This window comes from Miscanthus floridulus, chromosome 9 (assembly GCF_019320115.1).
Source record: "Miscanthus floridulus cultivar M001 chromosome 9, ASM1932011v1, whole genome shotgun sequence".
Classification (NCBI taxonomy): Eukaryota; Viridiplantae; Streptophyta; class Magnoliopsida; order Poales; family Poaceae; genus Miscanthus; species Miscanthus floridulus.
In genome coordinates, this window is record NC_089588.1 from 8,503,723 (window position 1) to 8,519,175 (window position 15,453).

The following is a 15,453-nucleotide window of genomic DNA, read 5'->3' on the forward strand; positions in this document are numbered from 1 at the left end:
TTTATGCGCGTGGCGAAAGGCATAGTATCGCAACACATCAAAATTGAGTCGCAATAACCTATTGCAACATACACTAGTAGAGAAACGACCTTTGATCCACTTCGAAATTTGGCTTTAGTCTTGGTATTTTTCGTGCCCGGGACTAGAGAGACCTTTAGTCCCGATTAGAGCTACCAACCGGAACTAAAGGTCCCTGCCCAACGGCTACTACAACAAGCTTTTACTACAGAGGACCTTTAGTCCCGGTTGGAGCTACCAACCAAAACTAAAGGTTAACTTTTACTCCCAGTTGGTCCCTCCAACTAGGAGTAAAAGTCTACTCCCGACTGAAGGCTTTGTCCAGAACTAAAAAGGACCTCCAACCAGAACTAAAGGTCTACCGGTCGATCGATGCGCGTCACCTTCCCGGCAGCAACCTAAAAGCGAGATCAGATCATCAGATACATGTCCTGTCGCCTGTCAGTGACGTGGGTGAGCCACCGGAAATAATGATTCACAAAAGACAAATATGGATCAACAATTACTCGATACATACACATACCACAGCACCAGAAAGAAAAGCTATCACTGTGCATCACTTACGGGTCGTCATCATGATCATTCATGGACATCAACTCAGCCCGTGTTTAGTTCCAAAAGAAGTTCCAAACAGTATCCATCACATCGAATCTTGCGATGTATGCATGGAGCATTAAATGTAGATGAAAAAAAAACTAATTACACAGTTTGGTGGGAAATTGCGAGACGAACGTTTTGAGCCTAATTAGTTCATGATTGAACACTAATTGCCAAATAAAAACGAAAGTGCTACAGTAGCCAAATTCCAACTTTTCCCTCAACTAAACAAGGGCTCAACATCTCGTCAATGACATGATCACACTTTCTCACGGAAAATAAAATAAAGGAGAAACTGCACCACTAATAATAATGATTGATGAGCAGCTGGGTGAATGTCGTCGCCAACCTTTAGTCCCGGCTCGTAATACCAGCCGGGACTAAACTACCTTTAGTCCCGGCTGGTATTACGAGCCGGGACTAAAGGTCTTTTAGTCCCGGGCGTTTACAGGAGCTGGGACTAAAGGTCCCTCCCCTATATAAGGCGGCCGTTTCTTCTTCCTCCTCACTCTTTGTCTTTGTCGCCCATCACCACTGCCGCCGTCGCCACCCTCGTCACCGTCGCCCAAGGACAGCTCCGTGCGCCTCTTCGGCGGTCCGCCTCCTCCTCCCGAAACACCTCGCCAGCCTCCTCTGCTTCGTCTTCCTCACGCGTGCGTGTCCACCAGCCCCGTCCGGCTGCCAAGAACCTCCGCCGCCGACCCCATCCGCCGCATCCGTCGATCAGACGACGCCATTCCAGCTGGTAATACCAAATGATGTGAAGTTATACTAAAACATGACGCTTTTAATCTTGCCTATTTCCAGTTGGCGGTTGGAGATTTAGTTTTTCTCTCTTGTTTTTTCCTGTGCTGCAGGTTGAGCGAGTTTCTCACCGAGACACGTTACAGAGTTTTGTTGTCAAGTCTGAGAACCTTGAGAAGAAGTGCCTAGCAGAGGCTATCAAGTCATACTGTGAGCTCCGTGTCCTACCATATGAACTGAAGAAGACTGTCGTGTTCTGAGCTCCCTTTATTTTCTGTCTTATACTCTTGTGGATTGGTGTGTTTGTGTTTTTTTTCCTCACATAACAAGTGATAGTTGATTCACTTTTTAATATATCTCAACAATCGCTTCCTAGCTTTGTATGATCATGCATAACTTACTCTTGGTTGATATCACGAGCATACTTGAGCTGTGGCACCAGTTATTCATCGAATACTTGCTTGTTCGCGGCAGTTCACGGCAAGTACTTCTGCATCGTTTGAGATAAAATTAACTAATCATCAATTGAAAATAGAAACAAAAAAAACCTTTAGTCCCGGTTGGTAACACCAACCGAGACTCAATGTCCTGCCCCGTGGCGGTCCCTGGCCAGGCCTGGAGGCCCCCTTTACTCCCGGTTGGTGTTTTCAACCGGGACTAAAGGTCCCCCTTTAGTCCTGGACGTTAAGCCGGGACTAAAGGAGGGTACCTTTAGTCCCGGATTGGTGCTCCCGGTTGGGAAACCGGGACTAAAGGGGTTTCCCAACCGGGAGCAAAAAGCCTTGCTGCACCAGTGATATTTAAATGCCACGGCTCACAACAAAACCGACTCCAAAGCATCTGTTACGTATTGCAACCAAAACACCCATATTGCAACCATTCTTAGGCGTGGCTTTAGGGTAAAATCCTTGTAGTGAGAGCAAAAGGGATGACCGTGAACGAGATTAGAGGCCGCGACTTATTAGGATTTGCCTAGTGGATTGGGTTTTTTTTTTAACAGAGGCGGGCCTTTTAAGATGGTCGCCTCTGTGAATACGCTGATTATCTCTGAAGTTCATCAAGTATTTTGGGAGACACGTGCAAACATTCTTTGACCGCGTCTGATCTCCTAAAATCGTTATGGTAGTAGCGTGGCATTTCTTAAAACCATGAAAGTTGTAATGACACAGTTGTAATATGCAAGTCCCTCCCTCGCAGAGAGAGAGAGAGAGAGAGAGAGAGAGAGAGAGAGAGAGAGAGAGAGAGAGAGAGAGAGAGAGAGAGAGAGAGAGAGAGAGAGAGAGAGAGAGAGAGAGAGAGAGAGAGAGAGAGAGAGAGAGAGAGATTGCATTGGTACCGAGAGCAAGAAGAAAAATATATGGCTGTGAAACTTTTTGCAATGTTTATAGAATAGATTAAAAATCATGCGCGCGCGCGACGGTAGTATACTGTGTGGGCATGCATGGCCTGGCTATGCTATGGAGAGGCCGGAGCCGGACGCTGTCCTGTTTCTAATCTGAAAAATGGGAGTGGCTAGCTAGCTAGCTACTAGCTAGTAAGGGATATCGATCCATCATGCATCTACAGCTAGCTGTGAAGGAATGTGAGATTGTGATTGTTTGCTTCCACCGCTGCAGGCCTATATATACTTTTGTGTTGTTCTGCAGACATCCAGCACACAGCATCTCTCAATCGATCGATCTATCGATCGATGATGAGCCACAGCCATCATGCATGCTATATGTAGGACGGGGTAGTTGCAAGAAGCGGCGTGTTCGCTGGTTGGTTTCTGGGCTGGTTTGAACTGGCTGGTGCTGGTTTATTATGAGAGAAAAACACTGTTGATGGGTTAAATAAGCTTGGTTGAAACCAACCAACGAACAGGGTGAAGAAGTGCATGCAATGCAGGCCGGGACGAGCTGAGACGAAGGCATCACAGCGCCATGGATTGCCAGCCAACCATTGCATTGAAGACCAACGAGACAGAGGACGATATATAGATCAAGTACTAGCTAGGTAGGTAGGTAAGCTAGCTAGCTAGCTACTAGGTCTCAAGTGCTTGTGATGCTGCATGCGTCCGTCGTCGTACGTGTACGCCTCGAGCTAGCGGTCAATTATCATCTTCAGATCAATCGAGGCGATCGGTCAGAACTAGCTACGAGCCTAGGAGTACGTAGTACTAGCTAGCTAGGTCGTCGTCGTCTTTACTCTCTTGTCATCTCGATTCGATCGATCGGTTTTAATTTGTCCACTAGCTAAGCTTATTACTACAGTACGTATTAGCTAGCCGATGCATGGAGACACGTACTACGTTACGTACAGACTGATCGACCGATGAATCGAGACATGCAGACACCTTTTTGTATATATACATACATACATTCCTTTCTTTGTTCTTCAATTCCTTGCCGCGCGCCTCCAGTCCATAAGCAGCTAGCTGGCAGCTCGATCCATTAGTTGTTATTAGCCAGCCGCCCAAACCCTAGCTAGCTGCTTGGAATTGAATCTTCTTTTCCATGCATCCAGCGCCATGGATCGCCAACCATTGAAGACGATCCAAAGTGCAACGAGCTAGACAGAGGACAGATTGTAGTCAAGTACGTACTCCCTCCGTCCCAATTTATCTGTCGTTTTCGATGTCCGTGCCACGACTTTGACTCAATTTGTACAAAATATGTGCAACATTTGTGTCTCCAAATAAATTTGTTAAAAAACTAGATTCAAAGATCTTTCCAATGATACTAATTATGTATCATAAATAAATGGGTAAAGTACACTTTACACCCCTCAATTTGCACCAAAGTTCGATTTTCAACCTTCAACTCTGAAACCGGTCAAGAAACACCCTCCAACTATCAAAACCGGACGAATTTGGTCCTCGGCCGGTTTCAAAAGCGGTTTTCTATTTTTGGGAGGCGCCGAAATTTTAAATTATTTTTTCGAGCATCTTAACTTCCTCAAATGAAAAAACTCAAAACTACAAAGTTGTAGATCTCATCGAGTTCTACAATTTACATAAAAAACTTATCTTCATCTGACATCGTATTGAAGGGTTTTCTATTTTTTGAAATTTGAGTCTCATCACGCGACAAAATATGGTACTGAAATTTTATATTATTTTTTCGAGCATCTTACTGTCCTCAAATGAAAAAACTCAAAACTACAAAGTTGTAGATCTCATCGAGGTCTACAATTTACATATAAAAATTATCTTCATCCGACATCGTATTGAAGGGTTTTCTATTTTTTGAAATTTGAGTCTCATCACGCGTGAAACAATTTTGTCGCGTGATGAGACTCAAATTTCAAAAAATAGAAAACCCTTCAATACGATGTCGGATGAAGATAATTTTTATATATAAATTGTAGACCTCAATGAGATCTACAACTTTATAGTTTTGAGTTTTTTCATTTGAGGACGTTAAGATGCTCAAAAAAATAATTTAAAATTTCGGCGCCTCCCAAAAATAGAAAACCGCTTTTGAAACCGGCCGAGGACCAAATTCGTCCGGTTTTGATAGTTGGAGGGTGTTTCTTGACCGGTTTCAGAGTTGAAGGTTGAAAATCAAACTTTGGCGCAAGTTGAGGGTTGTAAAGTGTACTTTCCCTAAATAATAATATTTTTTAATATATATTTTGTTAAAGTTGTTTCTCGGGAAGCGAGAAAGACAGATATTCTGGGACGGAGGGAGTAGCCACTAGTAGGTAGGTAGGTAGGTAGCTAAGCTAGCTTAGCTTAGCTAGCTCTCAAGTGCGTGCGTGTGATGCATGCACGTGTCCGTACATCGTACTGACTTTTGGCCTCCAAATTATCTGATATCACATGTGGAGATGTCCTGGTTGGTAAGCATCGTACATGACAACGTGCACCAAAAGTTCTCAAATTTTTATCATAGCCTCCACATACGATATCACGACATCTCAACAAGTTTCATGATTTTCGGACTTCGTTTGCTTTTTTATAGAATTTAAAAACACTTCGCACGCAAGTTCGCGGTCATGTTTCGTGAACAAGATGTCCGAAATTTCAGGTCCGTTCTTGGATACGGCCTCACACTACACTCAGTAACATGACTATCATTTTTTGAATCGTTAAATTCCTTTATTCGTACCACGTGCAGTTCAAATTTGTATTTTTCGAAAAAATTCAAGTAAACGAAATAAAGTAACTAAATATATCAAAAAGCCACAAAAAAACCTCAAATTCTAACTAGGAGTTCCTGGTACCTTAAAATGGCTGCACAAAAAATTTGGAGGCAAAAAAAAAATCTTTGCCGAGTGCCGGGGGATGGCACTCGGCAAAGGGAATCTTTGCCGAGTGCCTTCCCAGGGGCAGTCAGCAAAGACATTTCGAAAAAAAAAATTCTTTGCCGAGCGCAATATCAGGGGCACTCGGCAAAGTATTTTTTTTAAAAAAAATCTTTGCCGAGTGCCAGATCTGGGACACTCGGCAAAGATTTTTTTTTAAAAAAAACCCTTTGCCGAGTGCCAGATCGGGGGCACTCAGCAAAGTATTGATTTAACCCTTGGGCCGCCACGCACAGACACAAGCACACACTTTCATGCGCCACCGCCCGCTCGCCCGTGCCGCCACCGCCCGCTCGCCCGCGTCGCCACCGCCCGCGCGCCCGTGCTGCCCGACCGCCCGCGCGCCCGCGCCGCGCCCGGCCGCGCCCTGCTCCCGGCCGGCCCTGCCCCCGGCCGCGCCCCGTGGACCGCCCGCCCCGACGCCGCCCGTGCCCGACCCCATTCCCGACTCCGGTGACCCCGACCCCGACCCCGACACCGCCCGCCCTTACCCCCGGCGCCCGTTAGGTATGCCGTCTCTCTTGTTGTTGTCGTGGTTGTGATAGTTGTAGTAGTATTAGTTGTACTAGTAGTGCTAGTGGTAGTAGTAGTATTAGAAGTAGTGGTAGTAGTAGTACAACTAGTGGTAGTAGTAGTAGTAGAAGCAGTGGTAGTAGTAGTAGTAGTAGAACTAGTGGTAGTAGTTGTAGCAATAGTGGTAGTAGTAGTAGTAGAACTAGTGGTAGTAGTAGTAGCAATAGTGGAAGTAGTAGTAGAAGTAGTGGTACTACTTGGATATATTCTTCTGCATGGATTGATATCCAAACTACATGGCTTCTCTTGAGACATATGTGCTTGTCGGCCATCGTGCCGTTGTTTTTTGCAGGTTTTGGAAACCTCACCGTGCAGGGGAGGTTCTGCCGAATTTTTTTTAAATGACAATATTTTGTTCCATTTTTGTAGAGAAGAGCCCATCGGAGCCAAGTCAGAGTTCCCATCGCCATGCCGGTCTGCCTGCACCGCGTCGCCTCGCCACTGCACCGACCCGTCACAGCCCCACTAGCCTGACTCCACCACCATCCTAGGTATAACCCCTCTTTCCGTATCATGGTCGTAGATCGTGTAACCCAGTTAGGCGTCTCCCGTTCGAAAGAGATACGGTTGGAGGTTTGCAGATCTATGACCGTATCTGTTTCGGATTGTCCATGTTTTTTTGGACAGCCTGTGGATGCGTAGATGGGTTAGTTTTCATGGTCTGCTCTGGTCCGAGACAGAGTTTCAGCATCACCTCCCTGTTGTTCTCCAGATACGCACTCTTCTTTGGCAGGATGTGTATCTGGAGAACAGCAGGGAGGTGCTGCCAAAATTCTATCTCGGATAGGAGTAGAGCATGGAAACTAACCTCATCTACGCATCCGCGGGTGGGATTAGGACATATCCTCACCTATTGGACAGTAGGAACACCATGTAGATGTAATTGATGGTTACATTACTCGCTGATACATATGTTAGAGGATGGATGACCGTCAGTGGATGTACACGGGCCGGAGAAGTCAGAGTGATTACACCACGGAATGGATGAACAAGACCGATGCTTTCTTGAACAGTGCATTTGGCAAGGCTGCTAAAGGACATTGCCTAGTTTTGTGTCCCTACAGCAAATGTGGAAACAGGAGAAGGGTAAACAAGGTGGAAATGGGTAAACATCTTGTGAAGAATGGATTTACGCCAGACTACACCCGGTGGGTCCACCATGGTGAAGCCCATCGTATAAGAGAGGAGGTGGTGAGACCACGGGTGGAGGCTTTTGATGCTGATGTCGGGGTAGCAGACATGTTAGATGACTTTCACCAAGGACAGTTCGATGAGGGACGTGAGAAGGAGGGGATGGAGGCAGCCGCACAGGCATTCTACGACATGATGGACTCGGCACAGAAACCCCTTCACGATCGGTCAACGGTGTCTCAACTAGATGCCATTGGACGCTTAATGGGGTTGAAGTCCGAGTTAAACTTGAGTCGACCTGGCTTCGATAAGATGTTGGCCGTGATTGGCACCCTGCTTCCGGAGGGCCACATTCTGCCAAAGAGCATGTACGAGTCACAGAAACTCCTTCATGCACTTAAGATGCCGTATGAGCAGATACATGCTTGTCCAAAGGGGTGCGTCCTATTTAGGAAAGAACACGAGCATGTAAAGTTCTGTCCAAAGTGTAAATCCTCCAGGTACCTGGAGGTAGACTCTGATGATGGCCAGAAGAGGCAACTTACAATCCCCGTGAAAATCCTACGGTACCTTCCGTTCCTACCGAGGATCCAACAGCTATACATGACCGAGGAATCCGCGAAACAGATGACATGACACAAAAATGGCAAACGGTACAATCCTGACAAGATGGTACATCCATCTGATGGTGAAGCTTGGATCCGCTTTAATGACAAACATCGTGACAAAGCAGATAAGGATCTAATGTACGTGTCACGCCGGCAACAGATGGGTTCAATCCTTATGGAATGGTGGCTGCCCCATACACATGTTGGCCCGTCTTTGTTATCCCCCTTAATCTCCCCCCGATGTCTCCTTTCAACGACATAACATATTCTTGTCGTTGATAATTCCTGGACACCCAGGGAGTAATATGGGTGTGTTCATGGAGCCCATGTTTGATGAATTGGTCCATGCTTGGGACGAAGGGGTATGGACATACAATCGAGCTATAAAGACAACCTTCAAAATGCACGTTTGGTACCACTACTCCCTGCATGACTTCCTGGCGTATGGGATATTCTGCGCCTGGTGTGTTCACGGAAAGTTCCCATGCCCAATATGCAAGGAAGGTGTGAGGTTCATTTGGTTGCAGAAGGGTGGCAAGTATTCGTCTTTCGACATACATCATCAATTCCTACCTCTTGACCATCCATTCAGACAAGACATCAAGAACTTTACGAAAGGTGTCAAAGTGACAAACCCTGCACCACAGATGATGACTGGTGCCGAGGTTCATGCTCAGATAGATGCTCTCGTGCCCAAGGAAGAAGGTGGGTTTGTGGGATATGGTGAGCAACATATGTGGACTCATATCTCAGGCATGACGAGGCTCCCCTATTTCGATGACCTTCTTCTGCCATATAACATTGATGTAATGCACACTGAAAAGAATGTCGCCGAGGCACTTTGGGCAACACTCATGGACACTGAAAAGTCTAAGGACAACCCTAAGGCTAGAGTGGACCTGGCAACGTTGTGCGATAGACCAAATCAAGAGATGCAGCCTCCTAGTCGTGGCAAGACCTAGAGAAGGCCTAAGGCCGATTTCATCTTGAAAAAGGACCAAAGGAGGGAAGTACTTGGATGGATCAAGACGCTAATGTTCCCTGATGGGTATGCAGCGAATCTAAAGAGGGGAGTGAACTTAGGCACTCTGTGAGTCAACGGGATGAAGAGTCATGACTACCATATATGGATTGAGCGGCTTCTTCCGGCGATGGTTCGAGGCTATGTCTCGGAGCATGTCTGGCAAGTGCTGGTAGAGTTGAGCTACTTATTTTGCCAGCTTTGTGCCAAGGAGCTCTCTCGGACCGTCATTGATGACTTGGAAAAAGCGGCACCCGTGTTGCTCTATAAGTTGGAGAAGATCTTTCCACTCAGCTTCTTCTTGCCGATGCAGCATTTGATTGTGCACCACCCGTATGAGGCACAGATGGGGGGGCTATGTAGAACCGTTGGTGCTATTCAATCGAGAGATGTCTGAAGACTCTTCGCAAAAAATGTAGAAATAAAGCCAAAATTGAGGCTTCCATTACAAAGGCATACATTCTAGAGGAGGTGTCGAACTTCATAGAGAAATACTACACTGAGAAACTTCCTAGCGTTTATAATCCACCCCCTCGTTACAATGCTGGCGAAAATGAATCGAACCTCAGCCTTTTCCAAGGGCAACTCGGAAGTGCAAGTGCATCGACGACTAAGAAATTGAAAAATGAAGAGTGGGGCAGTATCATGCTATATGTGTTGACCAACGTTGTCGAGGTGCAGCCGTTCATTGGGTAAGTTCTGAACGAACTTGTTTCATTTCGCTGTATGTCCTTGTTTCTTCGTCCAACCCCCTTATTTCTCATTGGTACATGGAATTTCTTCGTCAATCCTGGCATGGATCAAGGCAACCTACCCCACAAGAAAATGACACCCTTCTTTCACGGGGTGCGGGACCAGGGAGCCCCGATTTCATTTGTTGGTTCAAATAGAAAGCCCAAACTGATGCGTCTATAAGTGACGAGCTGAGACAGGTTGCAAACGGCTGTGCCGTTAGGGTCAAGTCATTTACCTGTTATGACGTCAATGGATATCGTTTTCACATAGCAAGCTACGAGCAGAGTCGGCCCAATAAAAAAACCACAAATAGCAGAGTTGTTACGCCCGGCACTAATGGACTCGACTATTATGGAAGAATTGAAGAAATCTATGAACTATCATTCTATGGTTCAAAACCTCTTACTCCTGTCATATTCAAATGTCACTGGTTTCATCCTGGAGTAACGAGACGGACCCCTAAGCTTGGGCTAGTTGAAATTCGATAGGATTCCGTCTATCCAGGAAAAGATGTCTACATTCTAGCTCAACATGCCGTCCAGGTTTATTATACGTCATACGCGTGCAAAGACACCGAGCATCTTAAGGGTTGGTCTATTGTGCACAAGGTATCGCCACACGGTAAACTACCTGTCCCAAACGATAAAGATTACAACTTCAACCCAAACACATATGATGGAGAGTTCTATCAAGAAGAGGGACGGTTTGACATAGACTTAACCGAAGAGATAGGAATGGAAGTAGACAATGAAAGGGATGATGACGAGGACGCTGGAGACGAGGTACAAAATCTGAAGGACATACAAATGCTTGAGCGATTACGTTTAGGCAATGACAATGAAGACAACATTCCTCCTTCGGATAGTGTTGATGAGTTGGACAATGTTGATAGTGATGATGAGACCTATGATCCGGCTAATCTCAATCATGAAGATTATTTATAATAATGTAATACTATGTTTTTTGTAATTATGTTTTGTTCATTTTTGCACCTATTTCTAATTACGTCTTGTTTTTCTTTTTTGTTGCAGGTGATTGAACAAAGATGGCGGGCGACCGTCATAGGTCCGTGAACTCAATTTACCAAAGACCACGCCGGCTGCAGCAGGAGGCGAAGGGGGCGGCGGAGGGATCGGACAGGAGGAGGAGGAGGAGGACCACCAGACGCAGGAGGGTGCCGTCTCCACCCACGCTGCATGAGGAGGAGCCGGAGGAGGAGGTGGCACCCGTGGATGAGACGAACGATGAGCTGGTTCGGCAGACGGACGAGGAGGAGGGGCCGCATGAGGACAACGAGTTGGATGCGGTAGGCACGGGTTCCGCTTCCTCCGACTCCTCTCCGAGTGTCTACTTGCGAGGTCCCGCGAGCCTCCCACAGGCTCTGCTTCCTCACCAACACCTAGTGATTCGCCCCGAAGGGCAAAAGTAAGTAACTTTATATGTTATCACCACTACTTTATATGATATGATGAAAAAAACTAATAGTTTTTCTTAATCACTTGTGCAGGAACTGGGTGGTTGTGTCGGATGGTAGCGCACGGCTAGTCAACGGCATCCTGGGTCTTCTGTGCAGGCAACACTTCCCTGGCATTGTCACGTACGCATCGAAGACGGAGCCGGCCTACTCGTTTGACCACTACGCCGTCGCCACCGATGCGGAGTACCCCAACAAGGTGGCGTGGGTGAAGGCAGAGTTTTTGGTAAGTCTACCTCACACAACATTGCTCAATACGTCGTATTCATTGGACTTTTCTTGAAATAATGAATGGATCGCTTTTGTATGCAGACTTATTATAGATGCGAGGAGGGATTTGAGGCTAGGGCGGAGCAGGTGACTACCAAAGCCTGTAAAAAACTCGTCTCCAACATGCATCACGAGGTGCGCATCCAGGCTATCGTAACCTACTACGGGTCAAAGCTTGGAGAGAGGAAAACCAAGAAAGAGGCAAGAGAGATGCAGCTGACCCGGGAGCAGTACCTTGAGGTAAATGAAGAACATCAATATTGATTCGTTTTGAGATTAAGTTGGTTTAATTTGATCTTCTTATATGTCCAATACTTGATGACGTGTAGATGATTCCTTGGTGGTGCCAAGCGTATCCCGAGTGCTGGGCGATGATGGTGGAGAGGTGGTTCACGGAGGAGTACCTCAAGATGCACAGGGATGCCCAGGACCGTTGTTTGCAGATGCAAGGTCCAGCACACCATCAAGGCAGCCGTAGCCTCGTCGGATACAAACAAGCATGGGTACGCGAATTCATTTATCTATTGTGACGCTCAGTTCTGCCTGATTTCTAATCATCGTGCTGTCTTTCTCGCAGTCGGCGTCACATAGTGGCCAGGCTTGCTCGGACTTCCAGGCATGGTGTATGGCCCACAAGGGCAAGGCGACGTCCGACGTCTCCTTCAACCTGGAGGACCCGCCCGAGGCATACACTAACCCTAGCGTCCACTCCCACATCAGTGAGTACACTGAGGTGGCGAGGTCGCTCCATGGGTCAGACCACGATCCGAGCACCCAGGACTTCGATGGAGAGGCCGTCGATGGAGAGGCAAGAAGCATGGACGGTTCTGGCTTGGCGACGGCGTCATCGACACGGCCTCTACTCCCTCTCTCTCCCAGAGCCGAGCACGAGCGAGAGCTCGACCATTCGCACACGGCCGACCGCTGTACAGCACCGGGTCGACGCACTCGAGGTTATTCCTGTTTTACTCGTCATACATTGATCTTTACACACCTTAATTACCTTTGCATTACTGAAACATTGGAGTGAAATATTGCAGGCCCGGTTGGAACAAGAAATGAGGCAACGTCAGGAGCTGGAGGCCGGGCACCAGAGGATGGCGGCCCAGCTGGAGGCCGAGCAGGCCGAGCGGCAGGCCCAAGCGCAGAGGCTGACGGACATTACAGAGTTTCTACAAGGGCTTGGGCAATGTGTGGGCTTCTCTCTATCAGCTGGGCTGTTGGTTCCACCTCTGCCTCCGTGTCCTGTAGCTCCAGCTACTCCTGTGAGTATGAAAGTTTTTACTTTCGCTTGTGCTTTGCTTGTATGGCCTCTACCTTTCTAGATTAGCTATCCAAATAATCTTGTCTCACATGCAATCTTTTCTCCTTTGTGCAGTCTCCATCTGACGGTGGTTCGAATAATCCACCTCATGCACCTCCGAATGATGGAACTGGGCCTTCACCACAGTCGCAGTGGCCGAGATGAGTGCATGTTGTATTTTTTTCATTTGTTGTTCACTTGGTGATGGACTTGTGATGCACTTGTGGACTTTGATGGACTTGTGGATTTATATGGATAGACTTGAGCACTTATTATTATATATGTGATATATATTGTGATGGATGTGATATGTGCGGATGGATGTGTGGATGGATGAGATATATATGTGATGGATGAGATATATATGTGATGAATGAGATATATATGTGATGGATGAGATATATGATTGTATTAATTTATTTGTCAGGATGGAATGTAAAAAAAAAATTAAAAATTGCCGTTTTGGGTCACTTTGCGAGTGTTGCACTCGGCAAAGGACCCCGTTGCCGAGTGCCATGGTCACAACACTCGGCAAAGCTGGAAAAATGGTTTTCCAGCTTTGCCGAGTGCCATGACCATGGCACTCGGCAAAGAATTTTTTAAAAAAAAATAAATTTTGCCGAGTGCCGGCCAGAGGGCACTCGGCAAATAATTTTTTTTTTAAAAAATTCAAACTTTGCCGAGTGCCGGCCAGAGGGCACTCGGCAAAGAATTTTTTTTTAAAAAAAAATTCAAACTTTGCCGAGTGCCGGCTCGAGGGCACTCGGCAAAGAATTTTTTTTAAAAAAAAAATTCAAACTTTGCCGAATGCCGGCCAGAGGGCACTCGGCAAAAGAATTTTTTTTTAAAAAAAATTCAAACTTTGCCGAGTGCCGGCCAGGGGGCACTCGGCAAAGAATTTTTTTTAAAAAAAATTCAAACTTTGCCGAGCGCCGGCAAGAGGGCACACGGCAAAGAAATTAAATTTTTTTTTTGCCGAGTGCTTGCAGGGTTGGCACTCGGCAAAGCCACCGTCAACGGATTCGGCGCCGTGACGGTCGCTTTTCTTTGCCGAGTGCCCGATAAAAGACACTCGGCAAAGAGGTCTTTGTCGATCATTTTTTTGCCGTGTGTTCTTTGCCGAGTGCCGCACTCGGCAAAGGCTTTGCCGAGTGCAATTTGACCTTTGCCGAGTGCCTGAGGTACTCGGCAAAGAACCTGAATCCAGTAGCGGCGGGCGGTCAATTATCGATCTTTAATCGAGTCAGAAGCTAGGAGTATGTATGCATGTCCCGGTCCCGGTCCCGGCCGGGCCAACGACGACCCTGCTGGCTGGCTACTGGCTAGTGATCATTCATATGCTGCATATCGATCGATCGATATGATATTCCTCTAGCATCGCATCGCATCGCCCGCAGCTAGCTGCAGCAGAGACAGAGAGGAAGACTGATCGATCGGGATCGGGAGGTCCAGCAGCCCAGTGCATGCATGTCGTCGTCGGCGGCTAGCTCTTCTCTCTTCCTTTTCTTTCGATCTCTTGTATAGCTAGCTAGCGGATGGCCTGACCTGAGAGAGACTGATCGACGACCGATCAATCGAGACACCTTTTTACATTCCTTTCGTCACCTTTTTAATTCGTTGCCGCGCGCCTCCCATGCAGATGCAGATGCAAATGCAGATGCAGATGCAGATGCTGCAGCAGCAGCTGGCAGCTAGCTAGCTGGAAATGTTTTCTATCCCCCTCTCTCTCTCTCAGTACGTATATATAGCTGCTGCTACTAGAGATCAAGCAATGGAAATTATTTATATATATATATAATAAAGTAGTAGTAGTAGCAGCAGCAATAATAATTAGTAAAATAAAATGCAAGCATATAAAGTATGCACCAAATTAAAACTAACGTATGTAAATAAACTAGCTATTGGCTAGAAGCAACGACGTTAAACAAGCTAAGGACAAAGCTAGCGAGCGAGCGAGCCAGCCTGCCCTTGAGCATGCAAGCTACTACGTACAAGATAATACAGAGATATATAATTGAAAAGCAGAAGAAGGCGCCTCATGCATGCCGCCTCAGGCTCAGGCATCTCGTCAGTACATGCATGTGTGTTTTTATTTGCATTGCCACCAAGTTCCACTATGCCAGAAAAGCTTATTAGTGACGTGTCCAGACAGTGATTAGTGACGCGGAATACACGCGTCACTTATATTGCGTCTGTGATGTGAAAAGATCAGTGACGCGTAAAAGCGCGTCACTATTGATGGTCCACAGTGACGCGTATAGCCAAAACGCGTCTCTAATTTGAATTATCAGTGACGCTTATGGACAAAACTCGTCTCTGAGGAAGCTCTCATCAGAGACGTATTTTGGTTAGACACGTCACTGATGACAATTTACAAAATACAAAAAAAAAAAAAGAGAAAAACCTCCACTAGGGTCCTACATACATCAGTCATGTTTCATCCATTCCATTAATCAAATTCTTTATACAATCTTTACATTCAAAGCAATCAAACTCTTTATACAAACAAGTACACTTGAGGAGCTAAGAAATCACATCCACCTAGCAACAAAAGCAGCAGTGCAGACTGTACAGTAGTTACAAGAGAAAGCATTAATTTCCCTGGGTTCAAATTAAGTGTAGCCCCATATAAAGGATGGTTCTTTGACTTGGCCTTCCTTGCTGGATCATAGTCGGCATTGCTGACACTCAG